Below are 23,183 nucleotides of genomic sequence, written 5' to 3'. Positions count from 1 at the left end.
CTTCATCATCTTCACTATTGGAATTCCCCAACAAGGCTTTTTCTAAGGCATAAGACCTTAACAATCGATCGAGTTCAGAATTGACCACATAATCGACCATCCCCACCTTAAAACACTCCTCATTTTACGTAGGAAATTTCATGGCATTGAACACATTAAAATTTACATCTTGATCCATCACTCGCATGGTGAGCTCACCTTTCTACACATCTATCAAGGTTCGGCCAGTAGCCAAGAAAGGTCTTCCCAAGATTATGGGAATCTTCTTATCCTCCTCGAAATCAAGAATTACAAAATTAGCAGGGAAGATGAGTTTATCCACCTTGACCAAGACATCCTCCACAATACCTCGCGGATATATAATAGAACGGTCGGCCACCTGCAAAGTCATATAAGTAGGCTTTGGATCAGGCAAGTCCAACTTCTTGAAGATTGACAAGGGCATCAGATTGATGCTAGCTCCCAAGTCACATAAGAATTTGTCAAATGACACCTTTCCAATGGTGCATGAAATAGTGAAGCTTCCAGGATCTTTAAGCTTCAGAGGCAACTTCTGCTGCAGCACAATACTGCATTCCTCCGTGAGAGCAATGGTCTCTAAGTTATCAAGCTTCATCTTCCTAGAGAGAATACCTTTCATAAACTTCGCATAACTAGGAATTTCTTCAAGAGCTTCAGCGAAAGGTATTTGATGTGAAGTTTCTTAAACACCTCCAGAAATTTCACAAACTGCTTATCCAGCTTTTTCTTCTGCGGCCTCTTAGGAAAAGGAGGTGGAGGATATATCTGTTTCTCCCCTGTATTACCCTTAAGAGGAGTGTTCTCAACAGTAGTCTTCCTTGGTTCCACTTCTTCTTCTTCAGCTTCAACTTCAGATTCTGGAGTCTTAGCTTTTTTAGGATTTGCAACCTTACCAGACCTCAATTTAATTGCCTTAACATGCTCCTTAGCTTTCTTCTTGCCTGGAACTTCAGTATCGCTCGGAAGCGTGCCAGGTTGACGATTCAGTAATGCATTAGCAATTTTCCCAATCTGATTCTCCAAGGTCTTGATAGAAATAGCTTGGCTCTTACACATGAGCCTCAACTCCTCCAATTCAGATTTTTCATTAGCTTGCGGTAACTGCTGAAGTTGAAGTTGTTGCCTAGGGGCATATTGCGGTTGCTGAAAACCAGGAGGGTTATATTGCTTTGTTGTTTATGGATGATAAGATTGTTGCACCGCATTCTGATTGTTACTCCAGCTGAAGTTAGGATGATTGCGGTTATTTGGATGATAAGTGGCGGGAGCTTGTTGCTGTGATCTCTGAAAGTTGCTCACAAATCGAGCTGATTTGCTAAAAATAGCGCACTGCTCAATTTCATGCGCCTCCACACAAAACTCACAAACACTAGTGATTTGATTAACTCCATAATTAGCCAAAGAGTCCACTTTCATCGTTAAAGCTTGAAGTTGAGCAGCTATAGCAGTAGCTATATCCACTTCCATAATTCCTGCTATTTTGCCTTGCAACATTCTTTGCGTAGGATTCTGGTATTCATTATCTGCCATTAGCTCAATCAACTCATAAGCTTCATTATAGCTTTTGACCCATAAGGCTCCACCAGACGCTGTATCGAGCATAGGTCTAGATTGAGCGCCCAAACCATTATGGAAACAGTTTATAATCATCCAATCAGGCATGCCATGATGTGGGCACTTCCTTAGCATCTCCTTATATCGATCCCAAGCCTCACACAGAGATTCTCCAGTTTGTTGTGCAAACTGAGTAAGAGCATTCCTGATTGCACCAGTCTTCGCCATAGGAAAGAATTTAGTGAGAAACTTTTGAGCAAGATCCTCCCATTTGGTGATAGACCCTGGTGGTCGAGAATGTAACCAACACTTTGCTTTATCCCTCAGAGAGAATGTGAAGAGTCACAGCTTGATAGCATCTTCAGTCACCCTATTAAACTTGAAAGTGTCGCAGATCTCGATGAAATCCCTGATGTGCATGTTGGGGTCTTCTATAGGAGAACCCCTAAACTGAACTGAGTTCTATATCATCTGAATCGTGCTCGACTTGATCTCAAAAGTGTTGGCCGAGATGGCTGGTCTGATGATGCTCGACTGAATATCATTGATCTAAGAATAGTCCATCAAAGCCTTAGGAATTTCTGCTTGATCTCCCATCATTACTAAAGCTGGTTCCTCGACTTTCTATTCTTCTTCTACTTTCTCTTCGTCCTAAAAAACTTCCCTTCGAATCACTACAGCTTCTTCCTTGGTTTGATCCAGAGTTCTCTTACGAGCCCGCGAACGAATATGCATACACGCTCGCTAGAGTACCTGAAACACGACAAGGAAAATAGTAGGTAAGTAACAATGTCTGAGTCAATGAACTTTAATGATCACTGATGACAAACACATAAACTAAAAGTTAACACCGAGTCCCCGGCAGTGGCGCCAAAAACTTGTTAGTCGCTAAGCACGCGCTAATAATTCACGCAAGTATACGCGATCACATGTAATATAGAATTATTTCTAGTTCGTTCCCACAGATACTGGTTAAATTAACTATGTGATTTATGCACTTATGCAACAATGATATGGCTATTATTCAATGATAAGATGAATAACAATTTGGATTTTGATTATACTACGATTAACTATTGAGAATTATACTGGAGAACATTAACTAAGAGATTGAAAGAGAGTTGAATAATATATGACACAAACATGGGATTCTAACTTCATTAAGTACTTCATTCAATAGCCTTTTCGTTCTTAACCTTAGCATGCAATGGTGATGACACTAACAGATAACACAAAACTGATAAATGCCAACTTTCGTTGTATGAATACCATACTACCAGACATTCACAAAAGAGATAGAAGCTGAATAGACACCAATTATATTAAGACCCTATATGTCTATAGAATTTGACAACATAACGGTTTAATGTACAAGTTATCTATCGTAATTACATAGGGCAAGTAAGATGGTTAAAATTACCTACGAATCATGCATAAGAATAACACATGAACCTATGCTAGCATGGCAAGTTCTAAATCCATAAATTCACTATCGCTTCATTAAGAATTAACACGCTATCTTATAAGTTCACGATACTCATAAGATGAATAAGCACAACCAATACTAGTTATCATACAATCACCACACACTAAGACATCGAAATAAATCAACTAAAGAAATCCATAAATAAATCTGCTAGAACCCCACGATAACGATTAGCCCATATCGGACTCATCATCAACGTGAGTTCCGATGAAAGCATGGTATAATTAACGTAGTATTTATAAACAAATAATAAACAAAGTACGTAATCCAGAGTATTTATGTTCAACAAAAAAAACGAGCATCCAAGATTACAACTTAGAACAAAGATTCACAAGAATAAACTAGATCTTCTTCGCCTTCGTTTAATTGTGCTATAGGTCTTCTTGTCGTCTTCTCCTTAAGCTCCGTTCTAAAAAAAGTCTTTTTATTGTCTTTAAATAGCATCCCAATTAAGCCAAAAGCCCAGAAAAACAGTCTTCTAATTAAAACAGGAAACTGGATTCCCGACCTGGCGCGGGCGCGCGCTTCACCAGGGCAGGCGCGCTGACATTCTGTTTCTCTGGCGCGGGCGCCCGCTAGCACAGCGCGGGTGCGCTGGTCTTCTGGAAAAACTGGAATTGCCTTCTTTTCTTGCTGCAACAAATTGGTCTTCACGAGCCTTTATTCCTTGGACACCATCCTAACACCATATTAACATCAAATCAATGCTAATTCACTTGAATCCCAGATTAATGCCTGAAAAAACACTATAAAACACATTAAAACACCAACAACTTGAGTACAAATACACCAATTTAAAGCTTAATAGAGCGTTATAAAGTGTCATAAATGCCACTCAACAAAAATCATATTATAAATGTTATTCAAACACCAACTCAGATTTTTACCCCCTAACCACCATCCCAGAACTTTCACCTCCAAATACTTCCACTGACCCAAATAATGTCCCAGCAACCCCAAACTACGCCCCAAACAACGACCCTATGATTATCCAGGATGATGATCCTCAAATTGAACTAAAATTGCTCAAGAAAAAGGTTGATGCTGAACAAAAGGCTTCCAAGAAGAAACATATTCGAATCTTGGATATATGGGATCATTTGGCCAAGATACCAGGTAGAGATCCCCAAGACCCTAGGTGCACGTATAATTATTGTGGTGTGAACTATACTTGTCACAATAGAATAGTTAGTACTAGTAATTTATGGGGTCATTTCAAGAAATGCCATAAAAATCCTTACAAGGCAGTTGATAAAAAATAAAAGGTGTTGAGCTTTTATAGGACAACAGATGGAGGGTCCAACTTATTGGCTGCTACGTTTAATAAAGTGACGTGTCCCAGTGCATTGGCAAACTTCATGGTGAAGGATGAACAAGTATTCAGAGTAGTGGATGGTGAAAGATTTAAGGATTTTATTAATGAGTTTCACCCTAAATTTGTTATCTGTTGTGCAAGACATGTCTATACTTTAACAAGACTAAGTCAAATTGACAGCCCTAAGTAAGTTGTATGATAATCTAAGTTTGTATTTTGTATTATATCACTTAAGTCTGTAAAAGTGTAAATAGACTAGAATGGAGTATTTTTTTGTAAACAGTCTCAAGCCTAAGAATAAATTCTGAAAGAAGATCATGAAGATCATGCCTCAGAGACAATGTGAAGAAGCTTGGAGTTGGATAAATATGTTTTGAAAAAAACATTCGAAGTCAAGAAATCTACAAGTCACATATTAAGTCTTATAGAGAAGTCATTTGAGAACTCCAGAATGACTTATCGAGAAGTCAAAAAAAGCTTATAGAGAAGTCTCAGAGATACTGACAAGCCAAATTGAAGACATGAAGATTGGAGATATCGACAAGTCAAAATATCACTAGAGATCTCTGAGATGTCGACAAGTCATTTCTTCACTAGAGAACTCAGAGATATCGATAAGCCAAAATGAAAAAATAAAGATTGGAGACCTCGACAAGCCTAATTCTCTTATAGAGAACTCAGAGACTTTGATAAGTCATAAAAACGGGCAGGTGAGATCAAATAGATGAAAAGTACTAAAATAGCTGGGAACCCTCATCTCCAACCGATGGAAGAGGGACTATAGAGTAATAAGAGATCTCGATAAGCCATTATACTTATCGAGATGTCGAGTTCTCTATATAACAAACTGGAGATCTCAACGTAAAACTCAAGTACAGAATGCAGATCAGTTAAATATCCAAGATTATAAATCAACAAACAAATCAATCACGGATTTGAAAAGTCTACAAAAAGCAGCTTGAAGAGTACAAGATCAAAGGCCAAGATTAACTGACAAAGTAGAAATCACATACATGCACGATTTGTAAAGATACACTAAGCCAGAAATAGAAAGTTTTAGTTAACTTAAAGTAAGGTTTAGTACATGCTATTGCATGCTATGTAAAACATGTGTTTACTGTTCTATAAAGTAAACACTGGATGCTTTATTTTAGTTGTAACAAAATAGATCTAGTAAATCTTGTAACTCTCAAGAGAGAAGTTGAGTTCTTTACTAACAAAGAACCCACAAATTTGTAGCAAGACATACTTGATTTTAATATAAAATTAAGTGAGTTTTGAAAGATAGTGTGTTCCTGTGCATGTTTTATTATTCCTGTTAAAACATATTATCTCTACAAGTTAGATTACTTTGTTCACCATCCATAACAGTTCAAAAAGCTTAAAAATTGTCCAAAACACATTCACCCCCCCTATCTGTTGTATTCATTAACTAGCAAGTGGTATCAGAGCAAAATTTGAAAGTAAACTAATTAGAGATATTGGAAGAATGGTTACACAGAAGCTTAGCAGTATCAAAATTCCTACCTTTGACAGATCTAACTACACACTATGGAAAAAGAAAATGATGTTGTTCATCAGGATGGCCAATCCATTATACATTCAGATCTTCAAGAATGGGTCTTTCACCCCCATGGTAAGAGTTGAAGAGTTTACAGATGGAGACATGGTCATTTAGCACATTATGCTCCTAAAGATCCTTCAGAATACACTGAACCTGAAAAAGAAAAAGTCTCTCTGGATAGTGGCTTGTAGCTGATCTTGATAGAGTCACTTGACAATGTAATGTACAATAACATTGTCAACTGTGACACAGCCAAACAGATCTAGGAGAAAATAAAGATCTTATGTGAAGGAACAGAGGAAGTTAGGTCAAACCAAAGGAGGATTCTGGTTTCTCAGTATGAGGGGTTTATGACTAAACGAAAAGAAGGAATTACTGAAGTTTTTGAAAGGTTCAATAAATTGATAAATGACTTGCATCTACTTGATAAATACTATGAAGCTGAGGAGGTTAACCTAAAGTTCCTGTTAGCTCTTCCTGACCATCTTGAACAGAAAATATCAGCTATTAGAGAAGGAAGAGATTTAAGCAGAATGACTTTGGAAGTTCTATATGAAATCTTGAAAACTTATGAAATTGAAATACTACAAAGAAAGTCATTGAAAGCACACCATGGTCATGTTGTTGATGGTTCAAGTGCTTTGATTGTGAATGACAGAGAAGAAAGTGAAGATGAGCAAGATGATCATGTTCCAGTTGTTCAAGCTATGGAACAAAAGAACAAAGGACCTCGGAAGCAAGTTGTGTTGGAGCTGGAGGAAGATGAATATTACACCCTGGATGAGCTAGATGAATTGGATCAATCCATGTATTACTTGGCTGGGAAATTTTCTAACATAAGAGTCAAGAAGCCAAGATTTTTCAAAAGCAAAGGACAATCTTCCAACAGTAACAATTGTAAACCAAAAGCTCAGTATAATTTGGCTAGTAAAGGTGGCTACAAAACAAGATCTGTGGACAGATCAAAGATAAGGTGCTTTAATTGTGATGAGTTGGGTCATTTTGTTACTGAATGCAGAAAGCCTAAAAATGTGAAGAAGGATAAAACTTACTTGGAACTGAAAGTAAAGTATGAAGCTCTCTTGAAGAAGCAGTATGGAAAAGCTTATATTGCAGAAGGAAAGAGTTGGGATGATACTGATGTTTATGGTGAGGATGAAGAGGTTGGAAATTATACACTTATGGCTTTTGAGCATGGAGAAGCATCCACTTCAAAATCAAAGATACCAACTCTAACCACTATTGATTTAAATGCTAGTCAATATAAGGAGACTGTGGAGAAGATGAGTGTGGAGATGTTCCATATACACACTAGCTTAGTAGCAACTACTGAGGAAGTTAGTAGGCTAACAAAAGCTAATGAGAAGCTTGAGAGTGAGAAGAAAAAGATGGATCTACTGCTTGTGGAGCTTGAGTCAGTCAAGCAAGAAAATGAATACTTGAAAAACAAGCTGAAGTGTGCCAATGAGATTGAAGTTGTGTTAAGAGAGAAGATTGAAAAAAATGAGGTGAAACTTAAATCATTCAGGAATGCATCTGAGTTGGTTGGTCAGTACCATGAGAAGAACAAGTCATGTGTTAACATAGCTATTGGTCTTGATTATGATGTTTGAACAACAACAAGAAAGTTATAGGTGATAAAGGGAAAGCAACAGAAAATGAAGATGTCCCCGCTATGTTGAGAAAGGTTGGTTCACCTATATTCAAAGCATGTGAAGTAGATTTCAGTGAAGAATAGTTGATCATAAAGCAAGAAATTGTTGATGAAGATAATGAGAAGAAAAATGTAGAAAGAACTCCAACTTCCAAAGCTGAAAAGAAGCCCATGGTCAACCAAGAATCCAAGATACCTGTCAAGAAAATAAAAACTGAAGATGCAAGAAAGAAGAAGAATAGAAATGGAAAGATTGGGATAAACAAGAGCAACAATTTTTTTATATTGCAGATGCTTCAAGAAAATAGTGTAAAAAATGTGGCTCTGTTAATCATCTAACTTACCTTTGCAAAAAGGCTGTTAATAAGCCAGGAGTGGGAGCATGCAAGTACAATGAAGCAAAAAATGAAGATCCCTACTCATTTTATGACAAATTTGATTGCATGCCTTGCAACATGAAAGTAATGACAAGTTGCCATAAGATGAGAGTTGATTTTAAGGAAATTAATATTGAGTCTTCAGCTAAAAAGGACAATGCACATCATTTAATGAATTCTATTTTTTCTGAATCATCAAACTCTACCTCTATCAAATCTGTTAACAAGAAGAAAGTACCCAACACTGCTTGGGTTGCTAAACACACTTAATCCTTATTGTGTGCAGGGCAAAGAGAAGAAAGTCATATGGATCAAAGACAGTGGATGCTCAAGATATATGACAGGTGATATGGCCTTGCTATCACAGTTTGAGGAGAAGGCTGGTCCATTAGTGACTTTTGGAGACAACAACAAATATTTCACAATGGGATATGGAAAATTAATTTCTGGAAATGTTGTCATTGAATATGTAGCACTGGTAGTTGGTCTTGAAGTGAATCTTCTCAGTGTCAGTCAATTTGCAGACAAGGATTTCAAGGTTTTATTTAACGAAGAAGAATGCACTTTTATCAGCAAGAAAACTGGTGAAGTTGCTCTAAAAGGAGCAAGGAAATGAAGCTTATTTGTTGCAGACTTGGACTCAGTAAATAAGGATGGAATTTGTTGCTTCTACTCCAAAGCATCTGTAAGAAAAACAAGCTATGACATAAGAAGTTATCTCACTTGAATTTTAAAGCAATCAATACTCTAGTCAAAAAATAGTTAGTGAGAGACATGCCTAATCTGGAGTTTTCTCAAGATGAAGTCTGTGATGCTTGTCAAAAGGGAAAAATAAAAAGATCAAGTCACAAGGGTAAAAATGTGAATTCTATAAGTGCACCTTTGCAACTTATTCACATGGATTTATTTGGACCAGTTAATGTCCAGTCAATTTCAAGAAAAACATATGCACTTGTGATGGTGGATGACTACTCAAGATATACGTGGATAGAATTTATGCACTCTAAAGATGAAACTCCACACATCATAATTGAACACATCAAGAAGATTGAGAAGCAGGCTGAAGATCAGAATTGTGTGAAAAGATTGAGGAGTGACAATGGAACATAATTCAGGAATGCAACCTTAACTGAATTCTGCAAAGATAAGGGCATTGTTCAAGAGTTCTCAGCTTCTAGAACACCTCAACAAAATGGGGGAGTTGAGGGAAAGAACAGAACTCTAGTAGAGGCTGCTAAAACAATGCTGCAAGATGCAAAACTGCCAACTAGTTTTTGGGAAGAAGCTGTGAACAGTGCATGCTATACTCAAAACATATATCTCATTAACAAGAATCTTGGAAAGTCGCCCTACTCAATCTTGTCTAAAAGGAATCCTACTGTGAAGCATCTCCATATGTTTGGAAGCAAGTGTTATGTGTTGAAGGATAAACCTGAATATGTGGGAAAATTTGACTCTAAAGTTTTTGAGGCAATTTTTCTGGGATATTCATTGGAGAGAACTGCATACAAAGTCTATGTGATTGAGCAAAAGAAGATCATGGAAAGCACATATGTTACTTTTGATGATGAAAAATATCCAGGCTTGGAATGCCTTGATGATAATGAAGCTGAAGCCCTAAAGTTTGAAAATCTCAACATTAATAGTGATTCTGATGATGAAGCTGAAGTCAACACAAATCACAGAGTTGATGAAGAGTCTACTGAACAAGTGACTCATGAGAATGGAAGCTCATCTCAAACACCTGAATTTGATAGCACAAACTCAGAGGGAGAAAGAGGAGAAAATTCTGAAAGTTATGCCAAAGATGAAGAAGAAGCAGAGAACACAAGTCAACAAACTCACACAAGGAAATGGGATAAGAGTCACAATGCAGATGCAATTATTGGTGATCCCAATGCTAGAGTGAGGACTAGACGTGCAACTGCAAATGAATGTCTTCATGCATGTTTTCTGTCTCAAGTTGAGCCCAAGAAAACTGAGGAAGCCCGTCTTGATCCTGATTGGATATCTGCAATGCAAGAAGAGCTAAATCAGTTTGAAAGAAACAAAGTTTGGAAACTGGTTCCTGTACCAAAGAACAAAAATATTATTGGAATAAAGTGGGTGTTCAGGAACAAGATGGATGAAAATGGAATTGTCACCAGAAACAAAGCAAGGTTGGTTGCAAAAGGCTACTCACAGGAGGAGGGAATTGATTATGATAAAAAAAATTCTCTAGTTGCAAGACTTGAAGCAATAAGGATCTTTCTTGCATTTGTTGCACATTCAAATTTCAAGGTATATCAAATGGATGTGAAGAGTGCATTCCTTAATGGTGAGTTGGAAGAAGAGGTTTATGTGCAACAACCACCTGGCTTTGAAGACCGAGAATTTCCAAATTTTGTATACAAGTTACTCAAGGCTCTCTATGGACTTAAACAAGCACCTAGAGCTTGGTATGACACACTGTCAAAATTTTTGATTAAGCATGGATTCACTAGATGTACTATAGACAAGTCTCTCTTCTACAAGAAGCGTGGTGATGATATGATCCTAGTTCAGGTCTATGTCGATGATATTATCTTTGGTTTTACTAATACAAAGTTTTTCCAAAGATTCTCTAAGCTTATGCAGAGTGAATATGAAATGAGTATGATGGGGGAATTAAGTTACTTTCTTGGACTTCAAGTCAGTCAAAGAAGTGATGAAATCTTCATCAGCCAAACTAAGTATGTCAAAGATTTATTGAAATAGTTTGGTATTGTTAGGAATATATGTATTAGTTTGATGATAAGTTAAACAAAATACTTAAGTAGAAATCTTGTGTTTGTAGCCTCAACGGATAAGACCATCTTGGCTATCCATTGATGGAGTAGCTTTACTTAGAAATAAGTTTAGTATTGTAGCACATTTCAGTCTCTGTATTTAAGTTATAATTCTTAGAAGTTGTGGGAAATTATAAGTCATGTTGACTACTAGTGGATATGCAAATAGGAGGGCTAATTGTAAATATTTCATGCCTTGTAATTTTGTATAAATGAAGTAGTATCAACTGATAGATTAAAGGACTTCAACGGATGAGAAACAAAGTTTCAACGGATGTCTCTAAAGCTTCAACGGATAACATCCATCAACGGATGAGTGCATCAATGGATAAAGCTTCAACTGTTAAAGCATCAACGGATGTCACTAAAGCATCAACGGACAAAGCCATCAACGGATGAAAGCTTCAACGGATGCTCAGTTCCATAGCAGATAGTGACAATTCATAAGCTGACAGAGGCACATGGGTTGACAGAGACAATTGGAATGTGGTAGCCTCTTGGAGGAATCAAGAAAAAGCAGCATTTCCATTCTGGTGCAAACAAGAAAGTATTCAAAGATTCACATATTATCTTAGATTGCATTGGATAGAGAAATGAAGAAGAAACATGTGAAGAACTATTTTATGATTGTATTTTATCTTTGTCTTCACTTATAAACTTGGTGATATATAAACCAAGTTGCAGCTAGTAATTAGGTGTGAATTTTCCAGAGCTGTTTAGAAAAACATAGAGAGAAAATCATCTAGTTTGTACTAGGAAGCAGCTGTGAACAATTCTTTGTATCACAGATTTTCTGAAATACACATCTCTGGTGGAACAACAAATCCACCAGAAAAGTTTTGAAGCCTTTGTGTTTTTTACATTTGTGTCTTGAATATACATCTGTCTGCACCTGCTCAAAGCAATTCACACACATCTGTTCATCATATACTTAGCTTTTGAAACTGCTCAAAACTTGAAAAAATTTTGAGATTTACATTCAATCCCCCTTCTGTAAATCTCATTGTTAGTTCCTTGGGAATAACAATTGGTATCAGAGCAAGCTCTTGACATACAAAGAGTTTAAAGATCTATTCTACTAACATCATGAGTAAGAAGGATATTGGAGTGAAGATTCCGATCCTGGAAAGAGATAATTATCATCACTGGAAAGTGAAGATGCATCTACATCTTCTCTCTCAAGATGAAAGCTACATAAACTGCATTGAGAATGGTCCTCACATCCCTCACAAAGTGGCCACAGCTGCCACTGCCATAGTTGCTGTTGGACAGTCTATTCCCAAGCTAAAGGCAGAATTGACTGATGAAGATATTGAATAGGTTCACAAGGACAAGAAGGCCATGAACATTCTGTTTAATGGCCTAGACAAAGATATGTTTGATAATGTCATTAACAGCCAAACTGCTAAGGAAATTTGGGATACTGTACAACTTATTTGTGAAGGTACTGAACAAGTTAGAGAAAACAAAATGTAGCTTCTCATTCAACAATATGAATATTTTCATTCTGAAGAAGGAGAATCATTAAATGATACCTTCAATAGATTTCAGAAACTGTTGAATGGATTGAAGCTGTATGGCAGAGTATACCAAGTCAAGGATTCCAACTTAAAATTTCTGAGGTCTCTACCAAAGGAATGGAAGCCTATGACTGTTTCACTAAGGAATTCTCAAGATTATAAGGACTTCACACTTGAAAGATTATATGGAATTTTGAAGACCTAAGAACTTGAGATGGAGCAAGATGAGCTGTTGGAGAAGGGAAAGAGAAAAGGTGGATCAGTTGCACTTGTAGCTGTAAATGAGAGAACTGAAGCCAGGAGTGAAGAAAAGACAATGCCAAGTCTCAAAATTGGTACAAGCAAATCAGAATCAAGCAAGGGAAAGGAGCAAGCAGCTGAGGTTGAAGACAATTCCAGTCAAGATGACTCTGATGATATTGATGAACATCTGGCTTTTCTGTCTAGAAGGTTTGCAAAGATGAAATTCAAGAAAAACACTAGAGCCACTAAGCCAAACAAGAACATGGTGGACAAGTCTAAGTTCAAGTGTTATAACTGTGGCACAAGTGGACACTTTGTAAGTGAGTGCAGAAAGCCAACTTCTGAAAAGAAGAAATTTGAGCAAGTGGATTATAAAAAGAAATATTTCGAATTGCTCAAACAAAAGGAAAGGGCTTTTCTGACTCAGGAAAATGACTGGGCATCTGATGGAGCCAATGAAGATGATGATATAGAGTATGTCAACTTAGCCCTGATGGCTAATTCTAATGAAAATGAAACTAGTTCATCAAGCAACCAGGTAATCACTACTGACATCTCTCAGCTTTCTAAAAATGAATGCAATGAAGCTATAAATGATATGTCCAATGAATTATATCATTTACGTGTTTCCCTTAAATCACTGGCTAAAGAGAACATGAGAATTAAAGAGAATAATCTGCTTTTAAGTGATAGGAATGATGTGTTAGAGGGTAAGGTAATTGAGCTTGAAAAGATTAAAATCAAATGCTTATCTGTTGAGAGTGAACTAGAAGAGTCTGTTAAGAAAGTAGTTGAATCACTCTATGAGAATGCCTGGAAGAAAAACAAAAAGGAAATGGAATTAATTGATGGACTGTCAACGGATGTGGAATCAACGGATGATGAGAGTCATCCGTTGATCCGTTGAAGGCTGATCAGTTGAAACAGGCAAATGACTCTGAAAATGATAATTTGAAAAATCTCAGTAAGAAGTTTGGTTAAACTTCCAAGAACTTTGTTAAAGGAGAAGCTAGCACATCCAAAGATGCCAGTAAGGTGAATATAGGACACGTGACTTTAGATCAGTTGAAAAATATGCTTAAGTTGGTTGAGGATAAAAAGGAAACTAAAAGAAAATCTAATAGAAATGGGAAGGTAGGGATTAACAAACATAACAACTACACACCTGATAAGTATGCTCCTAGAAAAAGTTATGTGCATTGTAGTAATGTTAATCATCTATCTGCTAACTACAAATCTATTAAAAATTCTCCCATACCTTTAACTCCTTCCATGCCTAACATGTCTATGTCACCACTGCATGCTATGTTTGTTATGTCTCAACAGAATCCACATGCATATTTTGCAAACATGTCATATGTTAATAATCCTTATTTTGCTGCATTTAGTATGCCTCAAATGCCATACAACATGCCTATGTGGAATAATATGTTTGCACAATCTATGCTTTATCAAATTCAACCAAATGTGCTAAATGATTCTGTGACTAACCCTACACTTCAACCAACTACATCTGAGACCAAGGTTGACTCAAAGTTACCTAAGTCAAAAGGTGCAGGAAGTGTGAAGTGTAGGAAAAAGACTAACAAGGCTGGACCCAAGGAAACTTGGGTACCAAAATCAACTTGATTTGATTTTGTTGTGTGCAGGGAAAAAGAAGGAATCTATGGTACTTGCACAGTGGTTGTTCAAGGCACATGACAGGAGATTTCACCCTGCTCACAGAGTTTAAGGAGAGAGCTGGCCCTAGCATAACCTTTGGAGATGACAGCAAAGGGTTCACTATGGGATATGGCTTGATTTCAAAGGAAAATGTCATTATTGGTGAAGTTGCATTAGTTGATGGTCTCAAGCACAATCTATTGAGCATCAGTCAACTATGTGACAGAGGAAATACTGTTTCCTTCAATTCTGAAGCCTGTGTTGTTACCAGTAAGAAGGACAACAAAGTGGTTCTAACTGGAGTTAGAAAAGGGAATGTGTACTTGGCTGACTTCAACTCTACAAATGCAGAATCAATTACTTGTCTTTTCAGCAAAACAAGTCAAGATGAAAGTTGGCTATGGCACAAGAAGTTGTCCTATTTGAATTTCAAGACAATGAATGATCTAGTCAAAAAGGACTTAGTTAGAGGAATGCCTCTAGTGGAATTCTCAAGAAATGGACTGTGTGATGCTTTTCAGAAAGGAAAGCAAAAGAGAGCATCATTCAGTAAGAAGCTTGAATCAACAATTGATGAACCATTACAACTGCTACACATGGATCTTTTTGGACCAGTTAGTGTATTGTCAATTTTAAGGAAAAGATATTGCCTAGTGATTGTAGATGATTTCTCAAATTTTTCATGGACCTATTTTCTTGGATCAAAGGATGAAGCTAGTGAAATCATTATCAATCGTATCAAGCAAGTCAACAACCATCCAGATTTCAAAGTAAGGAATAACAGGAGTGACAATGGAACTGAGTTCAGGAATTCTACCATGAGGTTGTTCTGTGAAGAAAATGGGATCATGCATGAGTTCTCAGCTCCAAGGACTCCACAACAAAATGGTGTGGTGGAAAGGAAGAACAGATCACTAATTGAAGCTGCAAGAACAATGCTTGAAGAGTCAAAACTCCCAACATATTTTTGGGCTGAGGCTGTTAACTGTGCATGTTACACTCAGAATATTTCTCTAATCAATCAGGCAAAAGGCATGACTCCCTATCAATTGTTCAAGAGAAGAAAACCAACCTTAAACTTCCTTCATGTCTTTGGTTGCAAATGCTACATTCTAAGGAACCAACCTGATCACAAAGGCAAGTTTGATGCAAAGGCTGATGAAGGGATATTTGTTGGCTATTCTGCTGGAAAATCATATAGGGTCTACAATCTAAGAACCAACATTGTTATGGAATCTGTACATGTTGTGTTTGATGATAAAAAGATTGATGGACTAACAGATGAGGGACATCATGAAGGACTCAAATTTGACAACATTGAGATATATTGTGATGATAGTAAATATGAGAATGATGGAGAAGACACTTTAAAAAGGATTCAAAATTTGCCTTTGGATAATGCACAAAATGTTGCATCAGTTGAAAGTCATAACTCAGCATCCGTTGAAATAAAAAGTGCATCATCCGTTGAAGTACATAATGGAGCATCCGTTGATCATAGTTCATCAACGGATAATCAATTTGCATCATCAGTTGATAGAACTCTTAGTTCCTTGTAAAGGACCAACAACTCAGGGGGAGTTTCAACTAATCAACACTCTATCTCACATATTGACAACACTGAGGCCACCTCATCTAGAGCTAATCTACCACCTCAAAGGAAATGGACCAAGAATCATCCCTTTGAACTAATCATTGGTGATGCAGCATCTAAGGTGCAAACTAGAAGAGCTACTCAAGATGAATGTCTATACAGTAGTTTTCTATCACAGGAGGAACCTAAGAGAGTGGAAGAAGCTCTATTGGATTCAGATTGGATTTTAGCAATACAAGAGGAGCTAAACCAATTTGAGAGGAACAAAGTATGGAAGCAAGCCAAAGAACAAGAGTTCCATTGACACAAAATGGGTATTCAGAAACAAGATGGATGAAAATGGCATTGTCATAAGGAATAAAGCTAGATTGGTTGCCAAGGGCTAGTCTCAACAAGAGGGAATAGATTTTGATGAGACATTTGCTCCTGTTGCAAGACTTGAAGCCATCAGAATTTTTCTAGCCTATGCAGCCCATGCCAATTTAAAAGTCTATCAAATGGATGTCAAGAGTGCATTTCTGAATGGAGAATTGGAGGAAGAAGTCTATGTGAGCCAACCTCCAGGGTTTGAAGATCCAAATTTTCCAGACCATGTATATTATCTGTTGAAAGCACTCTATGGACTAAAGCAAGCACCTAGAGCATGGTATGAGACTTTGTCAAAATTTCTCCTAGATAATTACTTCACAAGAGGTAATGTTGACAAAACTCTTTTCTTTAAAAATGTTAATGGCTCTACAATACTTGTTCAAATTTATGTAGATGATATTATATTTGGTTCTACAGATGATAAACTTTGTAAAAAGTTTGCTAAGTTAATGCAAAGTAAATATGAAATGAGCATGATGGGAGAGCTAACTTATTTTCTTGGTTTACAAGTTAAACAAGTTAGTGGTGGAATTTTCATTAGTCAAACTAAATATATTTATGATCTTTTAAAGAAGTTTGAATTAATGGAATGTTTATCTGCAAAAACTCCCATGGCCACTGCCACTAAGCTTGAATTAAACAAGGCTGAAAAGTCTGTGGACATTGCAAGCTATAGAGGCATGGTTGGTTTACTTCTATATTTAACTGCCAGTAGACCTGATATAATGTTTTCTACATGTCTTTGTGCTAGATTTCAAGCTGATCCTAGAGAATCTCACTTAGTTGCTATTAAAAGAATTTTCAAATATCTCAAAGGGACTCCAAATCTAGGAATTTGGTACCCTAGAGATTCTGGTTTTGATCTAATTGGCTACTCAGATGCAGATTATGCAGGTTGCAAAATAGACAGGAAAAGTACAATTGGCACCTGTCAATTTCTAGGGAATAAGCTTGTTTCATGGTTTAGTAAGAAGCAAAATTTTGTTTCTACATCAACAGCTGAGGCTGAGTACATTGCTGCTGGTAGTTGTTGTGCACAAATATTATGGATGAGGAATCAACTATTTGACTATGGGATAAATGTTGACAAAATTCCAATATTCTGTGACAACACAAGTGCCATTGCTATTACAGAAAATCCAGTACAGCATTCAAGAACCAAGCACATTGACATCAAGTATCACTTCATAAGGGAACATGTGATGAATGGTACAGTGGAACTTCATTTTGTTCCAAGTGAAAAACAAATTGCAGACATATTTACCAAGCCACTTGATGAATCAACATTCACAAGATTGGTAAGTGAGCTAGGTATGCTTAATTATTCCTAAATTCATGTCCTAATTGTAATTTGTTTTGTAGCCTGAAATGAATTTGTTGCAAGAACAAAGTTGGCTTTAAGTAAAGTTTATTCTATCAATGGATATTTCCTATCCGTTGAAAGTCAAAATTGTTCTATCAATGGATGTCTATTATCCGTTGAAAGACAAATACATTTCTGGTAATTTTATCCTTCAACGGATAAAACTGTGTTAATCTTCAACGGATAACTGTTTACCTCATCCGTTGAAGTGTCACATCAGTCGTTTTGAGTAAGTCACAACCGTTGATTCTATTTTCTTAACCGTTGATACATATATATATATATATATATATATACAGTTGTATGTATTTGTATTAAAGGCAGTTTTTAGAATACATACAATTTTTCTTTTATTCTCAAACGGCTGTAATTCACTTAAAAATATTGTTTAATAATTCTTTTTATGTTTTAATTTGAGAAAGTATAAAAGCCCCTTTGAATTCTTATTTTCACTTTACGCTTTCTTGCAATCTTCAAAAGCTTTTACTCTATTTCTCTCCCAAAACTCTCAACTTTTCTCTGCAACTTCCCCACAACAATGGCACCAGTAGTAAAGATAATGTCCCAATCTGGGTTTGTCTATGAGAAAAACAATTTCGTAGCTTTGGTGGAAAAGAATGAAGCCCACTCATATTATCACAAGATGATGGATTTCATCAAAAACTGTAAATTGAGCTATGCAATGCTGGAAGCCCCAATGATTTACTGTGAGGTAGTTGAGGAGATTTGGACAACTGCTGAGTTCAACCCCACTGATATGACCATCTCCTTCTCTCTCAAAGGTAAGGATTACTGTATTAACTGTGATGATATACAGTCTTGTTTTAAATTACCTGAAAAAAATGCCATGACACCACACACTGATAATGATGTATCTAGCATGTTAGATTCCATAGGCTATTCCCTTGATTCCACTAGTTTAGGCAATATTAAGAGAAAAGGCCTTAGGAAAGAATAGAGTTTTGTTGTGTATATGTTGTGTACTTGATGATTACTTGAACAAAACACCTTAGTAGATTTTACTTAGTGAAATAATGTAGTACTCGACGGATAAGATTTATAGTCCTGACGGATAGTTCATTATAGTCCCGACGGATGATGTCTTATTATCCATCAAGTGAGTAGCTTATGTAACAATAAGTCTGTAGCACATTTCTGCATTCACCATTGTGTAGATTCTGTAAGTAGTATTCAAGTCATGTTGACTTTAACTAGATATGCAGAATAGGTTGATTAATTGTACATAGATGATGTCTTGTAATTCTGCATAAGTGAAATGAAGTCAAGTGCCTGTTTGCCACCCGACGGATAACCTACAATGAAGTCGACGGATGATCAAATAGACAACTTGACGGATGATCAATATCTCGACGGATGATCAATCTCGACGGATGATCATGAACCCGACGGATAAAGAATTCAAATATCAGTTGACAGTGACAACACAGTCACATGCGTCGAGTGGATGCAAATGGAATGTGGTAGCCTATTCAACTAGGTTTTCGAGAACAAAGAAGCATTGCCATTTCCATCCTATTATGAAGATATTCAAAGATGTTGGAATAGAGTAATGAAGTAGCATTGTAATAGATTAGATAGTTTTTGTTTTTATTATCTTGTCTTATTACTTTGTAATCTTGGTGATATATAAACCAAGAAGTAGCAAATAGAAACAAGAATCTGAGAAACAACAAGAGAAACATTTGTAAGCAGAATTCTTAGCATTTCTCTGTATTCTCAGCAGTTCAATATTTGTAAGCAGCTGTGAGCATTCTTGCATACAGGGTTCTCTCGATATATAATATATATATCTCTGGTGGAATCATTCAAATCCACCAGAAAGTTTTTGAAGACTCTTATTTTTAATTACTTGTGTTTTGATTCACTTAAGTTTTATTTCGCATTGTGTTAATCAATACACTTATATTTATATTTGAGTTAGAACATTTTATTTCAAGAAAAAGTTTCAAGAATTCCATTCAACCCCCCTTCTGTAATTCTTGTCATATTGTTAAGGGACTAACAATTGGTATCAGAGCAAGCTCTTAACTTACAAAGAGTTTAAAGATCAAAACAATACAACAAGATGAACAAGAAGGATGTTGGAGTCAAGATTCCTTTTCTGGATAAAGATAATTACCATCATTGGAAGGTAAAGATGCATCTTCATATGCTTTCTCAAGATGAGGCCTATGTGGACTGCATAGAAAGAGGCCCTCATGTTCCAATGAGAGCTGTAACAGGAAATGAACCATCAGTTCCCAAGCCAAGGCATGAATGGTCTGATCCTGACATTGAACAAGTCAGGAAGGATAAAAAGGCCATGAATATCATGTTTAATGGAGTTGATGGAGATATGTTTGACAACATTATCAACTGCAAAACTGCCAAGGAAGTTTGGGATAAAATACATATCATCTGTGATGGCACTGAGCAAGTTAGAGAAAACAAGATGCAGCTCCTGATTCAGCAATATGAGCATTTCTATAATGAAGAAAGTGAGTCTCTCACTGACATCTTTAGTAGGTTTCAGAAACTACTAAATGCTCTAAAGTTGCATGGAAGAGTCTATCAAACTAAAGATTCCAATATGAAATTCCTTAGATCTCTTCCAAAGGAATGGAAACCAATGACAGTCTCATTAAGAAACTCACAAGATTATAAGGAGTTTACTTTGGAGAGACTGTATGGCATCCTGAAAACCTATGAGCTTGAAATAGAGCAGGATGAAATGATGGAGAGAGGAAAGAAGAAAGGAGGATCCATTGCACTAGTTGCTGAGTTGGAAAAGGAGAAGGAAGTGAAGATGGAAGCTGTTGAATCAACTTCAAGGGTCTGTGAGAACAAGGGCAAGGGGCTTGCAATAGAAAGTGAAGATTCATTGAGCCAAGATGACATGGAGGACATTGATGAGCACCTAGCCTTTCTTTCCAGAAAATTTTCCAAGCTCAAGTTCAAGAAGAACTTTGGAGCAGCCAAGCCAAATAGAAACATGGTGGATAAATCAAAATTCAAATGTTTCAAATGTGGCTTGGCAGGGCATTTTTCCAGTGAGTGTAGGAAGTCAGATTCCAGTAAGAAAAAGTTTGAGTTTGTGGATTATAAGCAAAAATACTTTGATCTACTCAAGCAAAAGGAAAGGGCTTTTATTACACAAGAAAATGACTGGGCAGCAGATGGTCTGGATGGAGATGAAGATGTCAGCTATGTCAATCTACCCCTAATGGCCAAGTCTGATGAGACAGAAACAAGTTCCTCAAGCAATCATGTAATTACTACAAACCTTGCACATTTATGTAAAGCTAAGTGTAATGATGCCATTAATGACATGCTACAGAGTTATATCATTTGCGTGTTACACTTAAGTCTCTTACTAAAGAAAATGCTAAAATCAAAGAAAACAATTTATTTTTGAGTGAGAGGAATAATGTGCTTGAGTCTAAGTTTATTGATTTTGAGAAATTAAAAATTGAGTGTAAGATTGCCAAGGAGGAATTAACTGAGTCCTTGAAAAAGGAAGAAATTTTGAAGAAGCAGCTCGAGCGTGAACAAGAGGTGATTAAGGCATGGAAAACATCCAGGGATGTCCATGCTCAAATCACCAAAGTTCAAGAAATCGAGTCCTTTTGTGATGAAGCCTGGAAAAAGAACAAAGAGAAACTAGAACCTAATTTGGTAGATGGACTGATAACAGATGTAGACTCGACGGATGATGAGGATCATCCATCGGATAACAAAAAGTGTTATCCGTCGAATGATGAAAATCATCATCCGTCGGCTGTGAGCAAGCCCATCAGTAAAGCCAAGCTAGTTAAGCTGAATGAGAAGTATGGGTCTGTTTCCAAGAACTTTGTTTCAGGAGAGTCGAGTCAAGTTAAGAAAGGGAAAAAGGCTAATGTTGGTCACATGACTGTCAAACAATTAAGTGACAGACTTGAAAAGATTGAGGTAAGAACATAGACTAAAAAGAAAAACAATAGAAATGGTAAAGTAGGGATTAACAAACACAATAACTACACACCTGATAAATATGCTCCTAGAAAAATCTGTGTCAAGTGTGGTAGTGTAAATCATCTGTTTGTTAATTGCAAATCTGCCATGCCTACTTCCATGTCTGTGCAACCTCAATTTCCTAACATGAATGCCATGCCTCCCATGTCTGTTAATGCTATGTTTACACAGAACATGAATGCACAGTTTGCTAATATGCCATTTGCACCTAATCCTTATTATGCTGCATATAGTATGCCATAAATGCCATTTAGCATGCCTTACTGGAATAACATGTTTACACATAGCATGCCATTTCCTGTTAGTCATAATATGCATGATAATTCTGTTGCAATGAATGGTTTCAAAGGCCCAACTCAAATGACTAAGGATGAATCTGAAATTCCCAAGTCAAATGAAATAAAGCGTAAGAAACAGAAAAAGAAAGCTAACAAGGCAGGACCCAAGGACACTTGGGTACCAAAATCAACTTGATTTAATTTTGATGTGTGCAGGGAAATAGAAAGAATCTTTGGTACTTAGATAGTGGTTGTTCAAGACACATGACTGGTGATTCTACCCTGCTCACAGAGTTTAAGGAGAGAGTTGGTCCAAGTATTACTTTTGGAGATGACAGCAAGGGTTATACTGTGGGATATGGCTTGATTTCAAAGGATAATGTCATCATTGAGGAGGTTGCTTTAATGGATGGTCTTAAACACAATCTGTTGAGTATCAGTCAGCTTTGTGATAAAGGCAACTCAGTAACCTTCAATTCAGAAGCCTGTGTTGTGACTAATAAAAGAAGCAACAAAGTGGTTCTCACTGGTGTGAGAAAAGGAAATGTGTACCTAGCTGATTTCAACTCATCTAATGCAGAATCTGTAACTTGTCTTCTCAGTAAAGCAAGTCAGGATGAAAGTTGGCTATGGCACAAGAAGCTATCACACTTAAACTTCAAGACCATGAATGAGCTTGTAAAGAAAGAACTGGTCAGAGGCATTCCTCTAGTGGAGTTTTTTAAGGATGGACTGTGTGATGCCTGCCAAAAAGGGAAGCAGATTAAAGCATCATTCAGGAAGAAACTTGATTCAACAATTGAAGAACCTTTGCAACTGCTTCACATGAATTTATTTGGGCCAGTCAATGTATTGTCAATCTCAAGGAAAAGATTTTGCCTAGTAATTGTAGATGATTTCTCAAAATTCTCTTGGACATATTTCTTAAAATCTAAAGATGAGACTAGTGAAATCATCATCAATCACATAAGGCAAGTCAATAATCATCCTGATTTCAAGGTTAGAAGAATCATGAGTGACAATGGAACTGAGTTCAAGAATTCTATCATGAGAGCATTTTGTGAGGAAAATGGAACTATGCATGAGTTTTCAGCAGCAAGGACTCCACAACAGAATGGAGTAGTGGAAAGGAAGAACATATCACTAATTGAAGCTGCAAGGACAATGCTTGAAGAATCTAAGTTACCAACATATTTCTGGGCTGAAGCTGTAAATACTGAATGCTACACTCAGAATATTTCTCTGGTTAATCAAGCAAGATGCATGACTCCCTATTAATTGTTCGAGAACAAGAAGCCAACTCTTAACTTTCTTCATGTCTTTGACTGTAAATGATATATTCTGAGAAATCAAACTGATCAAAAT

The 23,183-nt window shown here is 36.7% G+C and overlaps 1 non-coding gene across 1 annotated transcript; it reads left to right on the top strand.

Moving 5' to 3' along the window:
* The first annotated feature begins 1,681 nt into the window (after positions 1 to 1,681).
* LOC141682039 (small nucleolar RNA R71) lies at positions 1,682 to 1,788 on the top strand. Its single transcript, XR_012559443.1, has one exon. It is a non-coding gene; the product is annotated as a small nucleolar RNA R71 (small nucleolar RNA).
* Positions 1,789 to 23,183: the final 21,395 nt, after the last annotated feature.

The sequence above is a fragment of the Apium graveolens genome, chromosome 8 (genome assembly GCF_009905375.1).
Source record: "Apium graveolens cultivar Ventura chromosome 8, ASM990537v1, whole genome shotgun sequence".
In the NCBI taxonomy this organism is placed as follows: domain Eukaryota; kingdom Viridiplantae; phylum Streptophyta; class Magnoliopsida; order Apiales; family Apiaceae; genus Apium; species Apium graveolens.
This window is presented reverse-complemented; position numbering and strand designations above follow the sequence as displayed.